This window comes from Parasteatoda tepidariorum, chromosome 5 (assembly GCF_982258835.1).
Source record: "Parasteatoda tepidariorum strain Cologne lab strain chromosome 5, Ptep-v5.0, whole genome shotgun sequence".
In the NCBI taxonomy this organism is placed as follows: domain Eukaryota; kingdom Metazoa; phylum Arthropoda; class Arachnida; order Araneae; family Theridiidae; genus Parasteatoda; species Parasteatoda tepidariorum.
In genome coordinates this window covers 119,406,671-119,422,974 of record NC_141759.1, presented here as the reverse complement: position 1 = coordinate 119,422,974, position 16,304 = coordinate 119,406,671, and the positions used below count along the sequence as shown (strand labels likewise).

The 16,304-nt window shown below is 31.2% G+C and overlaps 1 long non-coding RNA gene and 1 pseudogene across 1 annotated transcript; one reads left to right on the top strand and one right to left on the bottom strand.

Annotated features, from left to right (window-relative positions):
* Nucleotides 1-3,020: 3,020 nt before the first annotated feature.
* Nucleotides 3,021-4,554, bottom strand: LOC122272835 (uncharacterized). Its single transcript, XR_015433570.1, has 2 exons — nt 4,432-4,554; nt 3,021-3,377 (listed from the first exon to the last, which is right to left on the bottom strand). It is a non-coding gene; the product is annotated as an uncharacterized LOC122272835 (long non-coding RNA).
* A 5,576-nt stretch (nt 4,555-10,130) lies between these two features.
* Nucleotides 10,131-16,039, top strand: LOC147810111 (uncharacterized; annotated as a pseudogene).
* Nucleotides 16,040-16,304: the final 265 nt, after the last annotated feature.

Genomic DNA, 16,304 nt, shown 5'->3' with positions numbered 1-16,304 from the left:
CCTCATATGCCCCTAATTCATCTACAATTTTATAGTTTAGAATGATAGTTTATAATTTTATAACGATCTATTCGAATTTCAAAATTATAGGTTAATTGTAAGAGAAGATTATGTCCGTTATATATATATATTTAGAGCAGTAACATATATTCTTCTATTATAATGCAAATAATGACATAACATTTAGGCTCTATTGTGGTCCAACTGATTCATTTGTAATTTCACAGCTTGGCATCCTATTTGCTTACATTACAGAACACAAGAAACTTTTACAAATTTTTCCCAGTTTCCCAAAACTTTTTACATAAAGGAGAATATTAAGAGTGATAATTCTAAACATTTTTATTAAAATTACCATACTGTAAGAAAAAGGGTTTAATTCTGTAATAAAAAAATATTTAGTGTATAATTTGCCTTTTTGATTTACATACAGTATGGCAGACTGCGGGGTTTTGATTGAAGTGCTCTTGTGATTAGCAATTTGGCGTTTAATCGCAAGACAGTGGACATTTCCTTTAAAGGAAATCAAGTTTCTAATACATTTCTGCGGAATTGCATGGGGTGCATTCTATTATGCCCCAAAGTGTGACCCTTAATTTGTCTACAATTTTGCGGCTTGGTGTTGTAGTTTAATACGTTATAACGATATCGCTCATGGGGTGGAAAGCGGCACAACTCAAAATATCAAGTTTTGAGATAAGTGGGCTTAAAGTTTCATTGCATTGCTAAGCAAAATGCATAAAAAATGCTTTCGTTTGCATAAACGAAGATTGCCTTCAAGTTGAATTATGAGTTGTGCAAGTATTGCTGCTGAAAGAATGTGTATTTTCATATATACACCCGTTCTTAGTCCAAAACGCATGTTTTTTGAGTTGTGCCACTATTGCAGCCCATGAACGATATGTCTGATCGATTCGAAATTATAGGTTAAAAGGACAGTTTCTCTTCCCTAAGAAAAGGAAAAGTGGTTTTACAAAGTATTTCTGCATATCATATATTCATATTACAATATCATAAATATTTATAATTGGATCCAATGTTAAGGCGTAGTACTTTTTTATAATTATAATGGTGCTTTGTAGAAAAAATATCGTCATGATATGATATGAAATGCATACTATCCCTTTTTACTAGTAAATAATATTAAATTAGATGCATGTCTTACTCTATTTATAAATAAAACATACTTTGAACTTGACACATATTTTATTTTCTTTAGAAAACAAATATACAGATGTTAAGAATATCACAGCAATATTATTATTTAAGTATCAAATTCTTGATTAACAATTTTCAGATATTGAAAAGTCATAGAAATATAATTATTCAAATGTCCAAGTCTTGATCATCAGTTTGCACTTTTTAATGCGTCACCACAGCAGCATAATTATTTGAATGACAAATTGGTGATAAACAGTTTGCACTCGATAAAGCAATACAACGATATAGTTATTTGATGTCAAATTCCCACAAATTATGCAGGTGCTGAAGACTTACAGTAATAAAATTATTCGAATGTCAAATTCTTGATAAACAGTTTTGAGTTGTTAAAGCATAACAGTAATTTGAATATTCAATTCTTGAGAAACTGTTCACAGTTGTCGACAGCAATATATTTCTTTGATTGTTAAATTCTTGATAAATAATTTACAGATTTTGAAGAGTCACATCAATACAGATATTCGGACGTCAAATTCTAGATACATAGTTCTTAGTTATCAAAGAGTTACAGCAATATAATTATTTGAATGCCCAATTCTTGATAAACAGTTCGCAGTTGTTAAAGCGTCACAGCATATCGTTATTAGAAAGTTAAATTCTTGATAAAAAAAATATTTACAGATGTGGAGCGTCACATTAGTGTAATTATTTGAATGTCAAACTCTTGATAAATAATTTTCAGATGTTAAAGAGTCACAAGAATGTAATTATTTGAAAGACGAATTTGGGAAAAATAATTCACAGCTGTTAAAGAGTCACAGTTGTGTTATGCTTGAAAGTCATGTTCTACAGGAAGAAAGATTTACAACTTTTTAGGTGTTATAGTTGTGATTTACTTCCAGACCAAGTCGTGATTTATTTTCTTTTGAACAATCTCCTGAACATTCGAGAGAAGAAGCAAAAGCATCCCTGCTCTTCTTGTTCAGATTGTTCATTGATTGTTAGCTCAATATCGCTTCGTTCCCAAAAATCTCTTTCCTCTCTTAAAGGACAATCACGACTTTTCAATCTAAAATTTTAAAATAACATTCACTTTATTAGAAACTCAACGCAATTTTTTGTTCTGTTACAGCAGCTTCTTTTTTAAATAAAAAGCTTTTTGTTTAGATTAAAATGCGTTTAAAACCAGAGAAATTTTCTAATGTACAGATTCCAAAAAAGTCAATTTAAGCTTTTCAATGGTCAAAACCGTTATCTGATTTACACTGAGAAACAAATTTATGATGGATTTATTCGAAAGATTTTATTTTTCAGATTTATTGTTTTGTGCACATTTTCTTGATTTAAAACTTTTACATTAGTCAATTTAATTTAATTGCTTAAAGTCAGTTAAAAATATTCAAAATGATTTTTCTGTTAGTTTTTTTAATCAATTTAGCCAAAGTAAAATACATCAATAGTGTAAAGAGCACCAAAAAAAACTTTTTAAATAGTATATTATCACACAAAAAATCAAGAAAAACGCAAAATAAAACAGAAATGGAAACATAAAGCGATAAATGAGAACGGTCGCTTATTTATGAACATCTTGCAAAAATGATTTAAATATATTTTCGTAACTAAGTTGGAAGATTACAAAATATGAAATTAAACTGTAAACAGACATTAATGGGATATATTTTGAAGGCACATTCTTACTGAAGTATAGAACCACATTTGATTTCTAGGTTACTTTGGATTGGCCCGAATACTGGACTTGCGCAAGGTAATAATATATTACATTGGATAATTCAAAATTTTGAAGAAATAAAACGGTGAAGATTAAATACAAAATTTGTATTCGATGGTTTTTTAGTGAAATTATTCACATTCATTAAAAAAATATTTTTTGAATATTGGAGGTGGTTAATTTTTAGTTATAGAATTTTTTAACCATGGATTTACACGAATCGGATTTGCACATGTTTAAAATATGATTCTAGATAACAAAAAGAACTTTTTGCATATATATGTATATATAAATGAGCAAAAATGAAAATTATTACTTTACGTATATTCTAAAACAATGTCTATATTTAAAGCGTTTCAAAAAGCTTAAATACCTCTCGTCCTCAATGCCATATTCGATGGAGTCCTTATCATGTACTGCATCCAACTTATATAATTTTGCAATCTTTTCCTCCGTGAATAAATAAGTTGGGTAAGTAAAGATATCTCTAAAAGTGAAAAATAAAGGAAAAAAGAAACATTAAACTTACAAGTTCAATATAGTGTTTCTGTTTAATAAGTTTGTTGTTAAAGATTAAATATATTTATCAACTAACCAACTATTAGATGTTTTAAAAATGTTTGTGGAAGTATTTACTCTAAATACTTGTTTTAAATATTTATTTAATAAAAAAGCATGTAGATCGTCGTAAGAGTGATAGTTAAAGTAGCAATATTAAGTAAATTCCAAAATTGTGTCTATGGAATATCTAAAAATATTTTACAGTTAAAAAAAGTATGTTTGCCATTTAGTTATTAACCACATTCATTTTTTTTTAATCTAAAATTTATGGAACAAAGATTTTGTTTTTTATTCAATTCATATTGTTTTTTCGGTAATTCTTTCATTGAGAATGGTCTATGGAAAAATGAATGATGTTTATGAAGAAAATACATTAAAACAGTAAAATAAAGAGTTTAAATCTACAACAAGTATGTTCTGATGTAACTCATTTTAAAATTATTTTGTATCAAAATAAACGTCTTTTCTTGTGTAGAATTGTTTAGATCTCTTAGACCTTTAACTACTTCATAAAAATTTAGTTTTTTACGAATTTTGAATCCTTTTCAGAAGTGATACTTCTATACCAGTGACTTAATCCTTCCTTTAGCATTTGTATTTTTAATTATTTTATCTTAATTAGCAAATTTTTGCAAAGTTAATGTACTTAAAACTGTTTAAAAATACTTAAATGCTTTTTTTTTTTTGGCAAAGCGAAGAATTTAATTTTATAAATAAACGGACTTATTCATTCGATTCATGTGCAATAAATTTATTTTTAATCACCTGCGCCATTGATTCATAGAGATTTTAAAAAAAAACTTAATCTAATCGGCAGACTTTTTGTCATTTAAATTTTTATGTCAACATTTTATTCTAAAATAGTTACGAAAGTACTATTTGAAATACGTCAAAAAAAAAGCTCGGAAAAAAAAGCTGAAGCTCGTTTTAGCTAAAATATTAAACTACGATTAAGAAAAGAAAAAAACTAATAATTATACCTAATGAACTCCTCATCTCTATCATCCTCAACCTCATTATCCTCAACCTCATAATCCTCAACCTCATCATCCTCAACCTCATCAGAGGTTTGCACCTCAGCTTTCATCTCTATCATATACTCTTCACCACTAAAATTATAAAAATAATATATTTTCTTAAATATTTCAGAAGCTAATAGATTTTTAATAAAAACAAATTGTGTGACATCCAGTGATTTAAGTGATCATTGAATGTGACTTCCAGACTTTCTTTAGGTTTAGAGTGTGGTGCAAAATAAAAATGAGCTTCTTAAAAACTTTTGATCTAAATATCGGATTTTCTCCAACTAATATGTAAACTAATGGTTCACCCTTATAAAGCCATTTAATTTATACATATTATAATTAAATTTACAGAAATCAGACACAAAAACATGCATTCTCTGAATATGTCTTTTTTCAATTGTGTTTCGACTTTTTTACCCTCAAAGTTTGAAAAGTAATCTGCAAAATGTGGTCCTAATAGTTCAATCAAGAGGGCGGCTAAAAGTTTGCACCCTCAATTTTAAATTTGCATATTTCGCTATGTCACTAGAATTATTGCTGCGAATTATTAACAAAAATCGCAGACATGTGTATAAATCCAAAGGTACTTTAGTTATACAGTCAAACCTTTAGTTATATAGTGAACCTTCAAGGGTCCGAAATTTCGATTCAAACAGTGAGTTCACTATATCCGCACTGGAAAAATTTTAACTATTTTTTTCCCTAACTGCTCCCTTTTTATTACACATTATTTAAATAAATGACCAGTAAAAAGAAATATAAAAATGATTAAAAAGCAATATGTAATAACAAAAACATTTGTTAACTTTTATTTTTTACTACCCTTCGTCTTGAGTACAAAAAATTTAAGGATGACCTTTACTTAGGTATGGGAAACTGAGATAGAAGAAGCAAACAAGAAAATATGCTTATGGCTACGATCCACTCAATAGAAGGTATTAAATATCGGTATATGTATTTTATGTAGAAATTTCAAAATTACCAAAAAATGAAGAAGAAAAAATCAGTCGAAGACAAAAAAAAGTTCATAATATCCAATTTTCTCTCTTCTTTTGGTTTACTATGTAAACAAAAAATGATATTATATGTGTACAGTAAGGCGAGGGAGCGAACATTACGTTCACTATATAAGGGAGTTCACTATAAACCATGTTCACTATAACGAGGTTTGACTGTATTTCATTCATTTTATTGTTTTTTAATTGTGTGTTTGCTTTTTGTGTAAATATTTCAGATACTCTAAAAGGGTATACTTTTTTGAAAAAAAGAAAGAAAATAATGACAAAAGCTTAAAAATTTTAAGGATAACTACTTACTCCTCAATCTCATCCAAATCAAAATCATCCCCTTCGAATTCATCTTCGAATTCGCTACCATCCTCATATGCTAAAATATTGATTAAAATAAAATCTGAATAAAACATAGTTTTGAAAATAAATCTTGCTTAAATAAGTTTTAAAATGAATGTTTCTTCAATTTAGTAATAAAAGAAAATTCAACAAACTACCGTACGTACAATCTTTCACAACTTATATTTAAATTCACTTAAAAAGGTTGAAAATCTTCTTTGAAAAAGATACATATTTTTGAAAAAGAACATTTTAATAAAATAATTAACTGAATAATTCATGTGATATAATGATACCATCATAATTCAATCATGTGATACAATGATTGATTATGTAGCATACAATCAAACATTGTATCACATTCAAAAATTGTACCAAATACAGAAGAAAAAAAATTCTAACAAATTACAAGACTGCATCGTTAATTAAACTGCTTCTTTAAACTGTAACTGTCACGTATATTTCTTTAACAGAGAAATAAAACATAGTTTCTAAATGATAATGTCTGGATTTATCAAACACATTAATTATTAATAAGCGAAAAAAGGATAAAAAAATATTTTGTTCAAAGCATTAAAAAAAATTTTTTTTAATTACTACACTGGAAAAAATTTAGTGCAACTTAACACTGAAAATAGTGGCAACTTTTTTACACCAAGTGGTTTTCTACTACACCAAAAACCGAGAATTGTTCCTAATGTAGTGAAACACAAAGAATGTTCTTTTACACTTCTTGGTGTGAAGTGGCCACGACTACCTTTGCTATTCAGTGGAACTAAAATTTATAATTACAGTAGGGTAATTACACATAAGAATAAGGGATGTTTCAGTGACATTACAGTATAAAACAAGAGTTATAAATTTAAGATTTATGTATACAATATTTCTTAAAACAAAATTAGTTTGTGAATCAAACATAAACAAAGCACAGAGAAAATAATTACTCAACAAAACCTAGGCTAAGAGAAAATAAATAGCATAAAATTATTTAATTTAATTGTCAGATTTGACTACACCTTCTTATGAGAACATGATTATCTTTATTTTACAGATAAAAACATGCATACCTTTTCATAACTGTTCAGCATCTCATTCGGCATTTCAATATCGAAATCAAACTTTTACCTTCTCTCATCGATTGTTAACCAAAAATGTATCTATCGTTTGACGATTTCCAAATTCAGGCAAAGTTTGGAGAAAATGTTTCACAAATGGAGTGAAAGCATCTGAGCTTGGTGTAAGCTTTATCATTTGTTGGAGTTTAGATTTAGCTATGTGCTCTAACGTGTGTGCAAACGCTCCTTCGGTATTAACTTGAAATAACACACAATTTTTCATAGCTTTTGAACATCTAATTCGGATACTATTACACCACATTCTTTCAGCGTGCATTTAAAACACTCGAATGGGTAAATATTACTTTCTAGTGTAATATTTCTTTTGTTTTTCTTTATTTATTTTTTATTTTTTATTCTTAATGCTTTTATAAGATATAGAAAAACATAAAATAGGGTGGATCCTAGAATAGCCCAACCCTTGGCGATATTTTTAAATATCGCCAAACTACGTTTCCGGAAGATATTTAGGAGAATTTTAATAAATAAATTGTTTAAAAAAATCGTTAATTACTTAATTGTTAGTTGCTTAAATAAATTGTTAATGTTGTTTAAGTAATAATAATTATTATTTTTTTTAATAATCGAAAAGCAACGCTGATCCCAGTACTAATCACCAGCTTGGCGAGATTTCAGAAAGTCGCCAAGAGGTGGGTTATTCTAGGATTTTACCCATAAAATCTATATTATCGTTATATTCCTCGGTAAAAGTTAACAATTGGGTGACCCACTTATTTTGGCGTTTTTTTTTTTCTTCTTCAAGTTCTTGCAGAAAACAGGGAAAATTATTAAACAGTGAGATTTTTTCTGTTTTCGAGAATAATAGGAAATAAAAAATCGGGATAGAAATATCAGGAAAATAAAATAGTATTTTGTATTCAGTATATTAAGCTTCAGGTTACAGTGCCAAATCTTAGTGGCACTCTATTCTATACTCAAACCTATTATTCTTCTAAATTTCTATTTGAACTTGTCTCTTATTCTTTATTTAATAATGCCATTCAGCAAAGAAATTAAATTAGATTACCTATTTTTTTTTTAAAAAAAACATTTTAAAAGTTTTATTAAATTATCCATTATTTTTTTTCTTCTGAGTTTTACTAAAGTATTATTTATACTAAATGTCTAAAAAAATTAAATTTTTTTTAATATTTATGAAATTTCCACAATTTTCTTTAAATTTAGGTTTAATGTTGATCATTGTACAGAAGTTTTATATCATTTTAACACTATTCTAGTTCCATATCAATAAAATAATAAAAACATTAACAGTATTTTTTTATGCTTACGATTAGGTCGGGGATACTTTTCCCTCTCCTTTCTCCAATGATTCAAAATAGCAAAACGATATAAATCGCTTTTATCCATAATTCTCACTTTTTAATCTCACAAGAAGACAACCAGCATTTGAGAAATTTCAAACAAGAATGAGTAAAAAAAAATTTTTTTAATCGAACTAACAGATGCTTCGTTTGCAACAATGTGAACCATTGTTTAAATTATATCTTGCATTAAAATTTTTATGTAACTCTCTATAACTTTATTGTTGTAAAAGTTTCAACGCTAAGTATTGTTGAAAATATTTTTAAAAGTTGGTTATTCTAAATCAAATGTAAGAAAAAATAATATTAATGATCATTTCAGAATTAAGTTTAAAATAACTGATTTCCTCCATACATTTTTATTTATTCAAAGGATACAATTGACATAGAAAAAATTATTTTAACTTTGCCTTAAGTAAAACGTATAAAAACAGGGAGGATATTAATATTTTCTTTTTAAAAACTTCCTCTTTTAGGAAATTGACTCTTTAAATTTAAGCCTTCTCAAAGAGTTTATCTATACTTAGGACAAATATGGGCTCCACTTTCCCACTACACTATACTGAAGATAAATAATTTCATATATTAATTTATTTTCTTAATTTTATTTATTAATTTGTTTTACTTATATTACTTTATTTTATCTATCATAATTTTAATTCAGTGTTGCAAAACAAACTGACTCACTTATTCACTTACTTATTAAGTGATTTTATGAAAAAATTTAAATATCAACTTTAGTAAAAATTTGTAAAATCGATAGTAGAGTGGATAAAACACTAAAGTTGTCATGATGAAAGTCTGGGTTCGATCTCCGGCAGAGTTTTGAAATGAACCCAGCTTTAAGACGATGGAAACAAGTTTGGCTGTGAAGTGAAGGCGGTTATTGCTGGAAACATTACCACCATTTTTGCGTTTGTCTTAAAATTGTGAAATTTCAACTTTTTTGATTCCTTATAACCCACAACGGGAATGCTGGAATGTTTAATTTGCTTGGTAAAAATTTAAAACCAATGGTCTCCATAGCAAAGAAAAATATTAAATGTCGCTAGTTAAGGAAGTACACAAAATATTTTAAAAATATTTCAAATAATACCTAAGCTTCAATTGTATCTTTTACTTTACACTTAATTCAGATAAAAGCTATATAATACATATATTCTCTCATTGCGTGTGTTGAATGATTTTACTTTATGCAAATCAAACTGCCTTTATAGTATAAGATATCAAACAAAACATGTCGAGAACAACAGAGTTGGATTTTTATAATTTTATTGTATAACCGTCGTTGAACAGCCGACCCAATTTTTGGATTTACGACTTCTAATCTCCGTAACTTTGTAATTTTGAACCCAGCCCAGAAGACAAAGGAACTCCTGGATCGAGTATTAGGAAAAAGTTGCTTTCGTGGAGGACTTTTTGATGGAACTAACCCGCATTTGCGTTACATGGAGAGGAAGACCAACTTTATGTACCTTTGGTCTTACCTAAGGTACATAAAGTTGGCACTCCTTTTAGACTAATTGTCTCCAACATTGGTACCTCGTCTTACAAACTCGCAAAATTTTTAGTTTCTGTCTTCTCCCCTCTCCTTGGTAATAATTCTTTTACTACCAAAAATTGCCTTGAGTTTGTTGAAGAAATTAAAAATCTGAAACCTAATGGTTATTTGATGGTTATTTGATGGTTATTTGATGGCCTCATTTGTATGTAAAATCACTGTTCACTAATGTTCCTGTTGAGGGGGCTTTGGAATGCCTAAACTTTCGGAATATCATTTTTCCCAATATGAGGTCGATGAATATGTTAACCTTACCCGTGTTTGTTTACAACAAAATACTTTCGCGTTTGACAACAAATTTTACCGTATGACCAATGGGCTTGCCATGGGAAATCCTTTGAGCCCTATACTTAGTGACATCTATGTGCATTATTTTGAGAGTAAATTATTCAAAATCTTAACTTTCCTCTTTTATAAAAGATACGTTGATGACAGTTTTGCTTTGTTAGAGGAAAATAATTGTTAATGTTATGAACAAATCCTTAATGTTATGAACAGCATTGATTCTTGCATTCAGTTCACCTTTGAATTAGAGTCTGATCAAAAACTTCCTTTCTTAGATGTTCTTGTGACTCGGAATGATAATTCATTCCATACTACTGTCTTTCGTAAACCTTTTGCTGTTTCTCTTCCCCCTCACTACAAATCCTCCCACCCTCCCAACCAAAAACTTGCATCTTTTCGATCTTTTGTCTACCGTGCGGTAAATATTTGTTCTAACATTGATTTTCTTGATGCAGAATTAAATTACATCAAAGCCATTGCTCATGACAGAGGTTATTTTCCTAACATTATTGATAATATTTATAAAAACTTAACTAAACAATCACCTGCCGATAAACCTTCCAAAGAATTTTCTAACAATTTAGTCATTTTACCCTATTTTCCTAAAATAAGTCGGCAAGTTGCTAACATCCTAAAGAAGCTTGATTTTAATATTATTTTCAGTCCCATTAATAAGATAAAATTTTCTAATCACAAGCAACCCATTGACAGTCAAAGTAGCTGGGGTATATACCAAATTAATTGTCTTGTCTTGTTGGTTGGCCGGGGTGCCTGAGGCCGGAACGGCCCTTTACCCCTTCATCGTGAGATGAGTTCCTGGAGGTGTTTCCTTCTGGTACTGTAAATCTAAAATTGAAAGTGGAAAATTAGTAATGAGCAAGTTGCTCATGTAGTATCACATAAAGTGATGCCATTTGTAGTTACATTCATAAAAATACAGTGAAAAATAATACATTAAATACAGTTCAAAAGTAAAAATTAAACTTCTAATGTGAAGTTTGTCTAATATTGTACGCCCCTAGTACAATTATTCTCTGTCATCTCATTCATAATTCTCTAACATCTCTTCCATTCACACTAACCATACTGGTTCTCTTTCTCATTCTCTTATTGCAAATCATAATGATTTTGTCAACGCTTATCAATCTTTTCCTATATTAGGATTGTCCAGTGTATTATAGTGCCATTATACTAGGTATAGGTCCATTGAGTTTTATGCCATACAATAAATATTTACTTCTAGTAAGAAGTTAGTCCTAGATTTTCACACAATATCATATCAAACATTCCATTCTTACTTTATGTGCAATGATCATTCATTCTAGAATTTTGCCCCATTATAAAGCATTGTCAGTATAATAACAAATCTATACGATTTTGTCTGCTTATATATAATATTTACATGTCATGTCCGAGTTAGGTTTCCACATTTAGTGTTTTTCTATTGCCATAAATAATGCCATTGAGTTTTCTCACATGGTCAAAATTACATCACTTGTGAAAAAGTGTGCAATTGGCCTCAGGGAGGCGTCTTCTGCTAAATTTTCGTACTCAAAAATTGAGTCGAAATTTGCTGCATTGCAGTCTAGAGCCTTTTTAAAAAAGTTTCGATTTAGTTTGTTAAAGTGATGTTCGAAACTGTCCAGTTCTAAGTCCGTGTGTATGTCAACATTTCTTTGATACCACTCTGCGCCAGTTAATTTTCTTAAGATCTTGTTCTGCGTTATTGTGAGTTTCCCAAGCTCACGTTCTGATACATTGCACCATGCTGGCGAGGCATAGGTCATGATTGGCCTTATCATGGAGATGTACAGTAGCCTTTTTAACTTCAAGCTCATTTTTTCACTGTACATTAATGATTGCAGTTTTAAAGTTGCAGCATTGGCTTTATTCTTCACGTTTTTCACATGATCCGACCAGGTCAGTCTGTTGTTAATGACCAGACCTAAATAGGTAGCTTTGTTTACTCTTGGTATCACTTGACTAAATAGTACCAGTTCATTATGCTCCCTAATTGATTTCCTGTTCTTCTGGATAATCAATAGTTGGGACTTTTGAGTATTGATCTCGAATTTCCAATCTAAACACCATTCCTCATAATCATAAATCTTTTCTTGTAATTTCTCTATCGCCATGTTCGGGTTGCTAGATCTCACTATGACACCTGTGTCATCAGCATAAAATGCAGTTAAACTGTTCCAATCGCCCCTATCGATTGGAAAATCGTGTGTAAAAAGGATATATAAAATTGGTCCGAGTATGCTACCTTGCGGTACGCCTGCTCTAATACTCCTCACCGTGGAGCATACGTTTTTCATTCTAATTTGAAAATTTCTCTCTGCCAAATAACTGTTAATAAATTTTATCAAGCCTTTCGGGAATTCTAGTTCTATCAGTTTGTAAATAATGCCTTTGTGCCACACTCTATCAAACGCTTTACTAATATCTAGCATCAACAAAGCCGAAGTCTGTTTTAGATGTAATCCTCTGCCAACATAATCAACTATGCGCAACAACTGTTTAGTAGTATCGAGTTTCGCCCTGAACCCGTACTGCTCGTCCGGTAAACAACTTAAGTATGGTTTGAGCCTAGAATATACTATTCTTTCTAGTATCTTCCCAAGAGTGCATAGCAAACTTATAGGTCAATAGCTAGTCGGAGATAGTAAATCTTTGTTTGGTTTAGGAAATAGAATAATATTTGCAGTCTTCCAAATCGCCGGAAAGTAATTTAACAATAAACATGCATTAAATATCTTAGTTAGATATTCTATGTAATGATCTGGTAGGACTTTGATCATTTTGTTTTTTATATTATCTAAGCCAGGGGCTTTTCTATTGTGCATAACTATTATTGCTTTTACTTCTTGAAAATCAGTGCTATCTATCAGCTGAGGATCTCTATTTTCGCTCAAAAAGTTATCAACGCTTTCGTTTACTATCCTATCATTATGAGGATTAAAATTTTGATTTAATGAGAACTGTTCTTCCATACAGTCCGCAAATACCTCAGCTTTCTTTCTTTCTGTGCATACAAAGCCATTGCCAGTTCTTAGTGGCTTATTTTTCTGAGTTTCCGTGCGCAGTGCTTTCGCCAGTTGCCAAATGCTATTGTCTTTTACACATAGGCTTTCTACTTTTTCGTTCCACTGCCTCGTTTTAAAGTTTTTGCACATTCTCTTTATCTGTCTGTTAAGGTCAATGTATTCCTTCTTAAATTGAGGATCTGATGTTGTTTGAAATCTCTTCCTACACCAGTTTCGTTGTTTGATAAGGTATTTAATTTCTGGTGGGAGCCTTAGGAAGTTGACCTTATACTCTCTAGAGATACTTGCTTCGGTATGAGTCTCTTGTATGGAAGTTTGAAAGTGCCTTATTGCGTTATCAATGCAGTCAGTTGTATCTAGGTTTTGTTCTGCTATTTTGTTTCTTTTTAGGATGTGTTCATAAAGGTTCCAGTTAGTACTATTAATAATTCTTGGGCTTTTTTCAATTGTTACGCCAACAGAGGTTAAAACAGGATGATGATCTGATGATAGATCATTTATCGTACTTGCAGCCATTGGTACTTTCATATTAGTTAAAGCAAAGTCTAATATGTCGGGAATCTGATTTCTCATTACTGGGTAGTATGTGGGCTCTAAAGGTGCTACCACTGTGAGAGAGTATTTATTGACCAACTTTTTTAAGTTTATTCCATTTACATTCGACTTGTTACAGCCCCATATCGTGTGTTTGGAATTGTAGTCGCCAGCTACAATTGTGTCATAGCCACCTTTAAACATGCATTTTAGCTGTGCCGCTGATATGGTATAAGTGGGTGCGCTGTAAAGACCCGCTATTTTAATTGTATCATTGTTGTAGTTTAATAGGATAGATACATACTCAATACCATTTTCGTTTATCTGATCATACTCATTATGATTCAGACTGTTCTTAGCTAGGATCGTTACTCCACCTCCTCTGTATCTTCTGTCACATCTATATGTTGTGTAATTAGGGACTTTGATATTACACTGTTTGTTAAGGTGAGTTTCTGTGATAACAAATACGTCGGGATCGTATTCTGTTATAAACTCTTTAAGCTCCACTAACTTATTTTTCAGTTCGTTTGCGTTCCAGTTGAACAAATTCAAGTGGCTTTTCCTTGTGTTTGTACAACTCATCATGAGTTATGGATTTCAGGGTTTTTAACAGGTCAATTAAGCCTTCTTTTTTGATCGAATTTACCAAGTGTTTAAGCTCAGTCATTACTAGTCGAGCATCACCTAAGGTGTTCAGATTGTCAGTATCATGCTCTCTATTTGTGGTCCGATTTTGGTACCCCATTCGGGGTCCTTTGTTTTGTCCTTTTGGGTATTTAGGACAATTTCTAAAGTTTGAGGGGTGCTCGCCCCCACAGTTTGCGCATTTCGCTGGGCTACTCTTACTTTTTTCACATAAGTGTGTGAAGTGCCCCTCTCCACACTTAAGACATTTTATGTCTTGATTGCAAGAATCCTGCACGTGATTGAATCCTTGGCATCTGTAACACTGGGTTACATGGTTGGTCCTGCCTTTGTACGATTCAACTTTGATCTTTAAGTTCATGAGGAAAATTAGATCAAATATCTCTTTGCTTTTCTCTGTCTTGGGCATCGTCACTATGAAAAGTGGGAGTTTCTTGAGAGCCCCATCTCTGAAACTTTTCATTTGCTTTACCTTCTGTAAGGTGAATCCTTGTTCAATAAGAGCACTTTCTACTTCGCTTACCTCTGTGGTCGCAGGGATGTCTTTTAGGACCACCCTAAGCGGCTTTTCTGTTTGCAGTTTGAATGTGTGAAACTTTACATTAATCTCTCTGAAATATCGAGTAACACATCTATAGTCATCTTCACACGATAAATTTAGTTTCAAAGTATCCCCGAATACTTTTACTGTAAATCCATTAATATGGATTTCTCTCAGTATCTTACTTATCGTTGTCCAGGTTTGACTGCTATCATTAATTATTATCGGAGGGACTTTCCGTTTTTTGTTCTTTTGGAGTTGGAAATTTCTTTCCAACTCCATATCTTCCAAATCACTTTCTGAGGCCTCTTCCTCACCTTCCATTTCTTTCTCTACCACTTCCACAACCTCTTTTTCTACTACTTTAGGTTTCTTTGTCTGATTACTGTTTTTGTCATCGCTATCAGACGATACCGTGTTTACTTTCTTATCATCACCATTCATGCCAACTTTTCTGCTATTGTTAGCCTTTTTCCTCTTTTTAGAGGCAACGTTTGCGTAGGTTTGTTTTACATTAGCCGTCGATTCTTTGATCGGCTCTGTCACTTTCTCTTTTAGAGTAGGAGTGGGCATCTCCTCTCTCTGAGTCAACGCTTTTTGCAAATGTCTATTCACTTGTCTCAACTTTTCATTCTCTGCCGTGAGATTATCAATCTTACGATTTAACTCAGCCATTACTTCTCTCAACCCTTTCAACTCTTCTACCATACTAGCCAGTGCCCCATCACTGCTACTTTTAACTACACTCACGTTACCCCCACTCATTGGAGGTAACCAGCCGTTCTTGATAGCCTCTAAATATTGCCTAACGCTCTCTCCGTTCATCGCATTTGCCCCTGATGCCTTGAAATTAATTGCCAATGCGACCTTTCATATATTGGCCAAACTAAGCGTGCCTTAAAGTGCCGTGTCAAGGAACATGAAGCCTATGTCAAAAAACAAGAATTTAAACGCTCATCTATTGCCCAACATTGTTGGGACTCTAATCATAATTTTGATTTTTCTTTTTCTAAAGTTATTCAAAATTGTTCTTCAATTTTTGATTTACATTCTTATGAGTCCTATAATATTTTCAAAAATTCCAAACTGTTGGTCAATGACCTATCCAGCGTTCCTTATCTTTCTCCTGTTTGGAAATCTATGATTAAACCTAACTAACCCCCCCCCCACACACACCTTTTTGTTCCTTGCTTCCCATTCGTCGTCATCCTTTCACCCTTCCCTCCTATTGGCCGTTGCTCTTACCCCCTTGTGACGTCACCTTTCTCTATATATTTACCCTATTTTCTCTCATTTCTTTCTCTAACAGAGACTCATTTTAAACATAAACATTTCCAACTTCAGAAAACATATTTTAAATCTCAAATATATGCGTAAAATTAAAATGTAGATTTTAATTTGACCACCGCCTCTGCATTTCACCGCC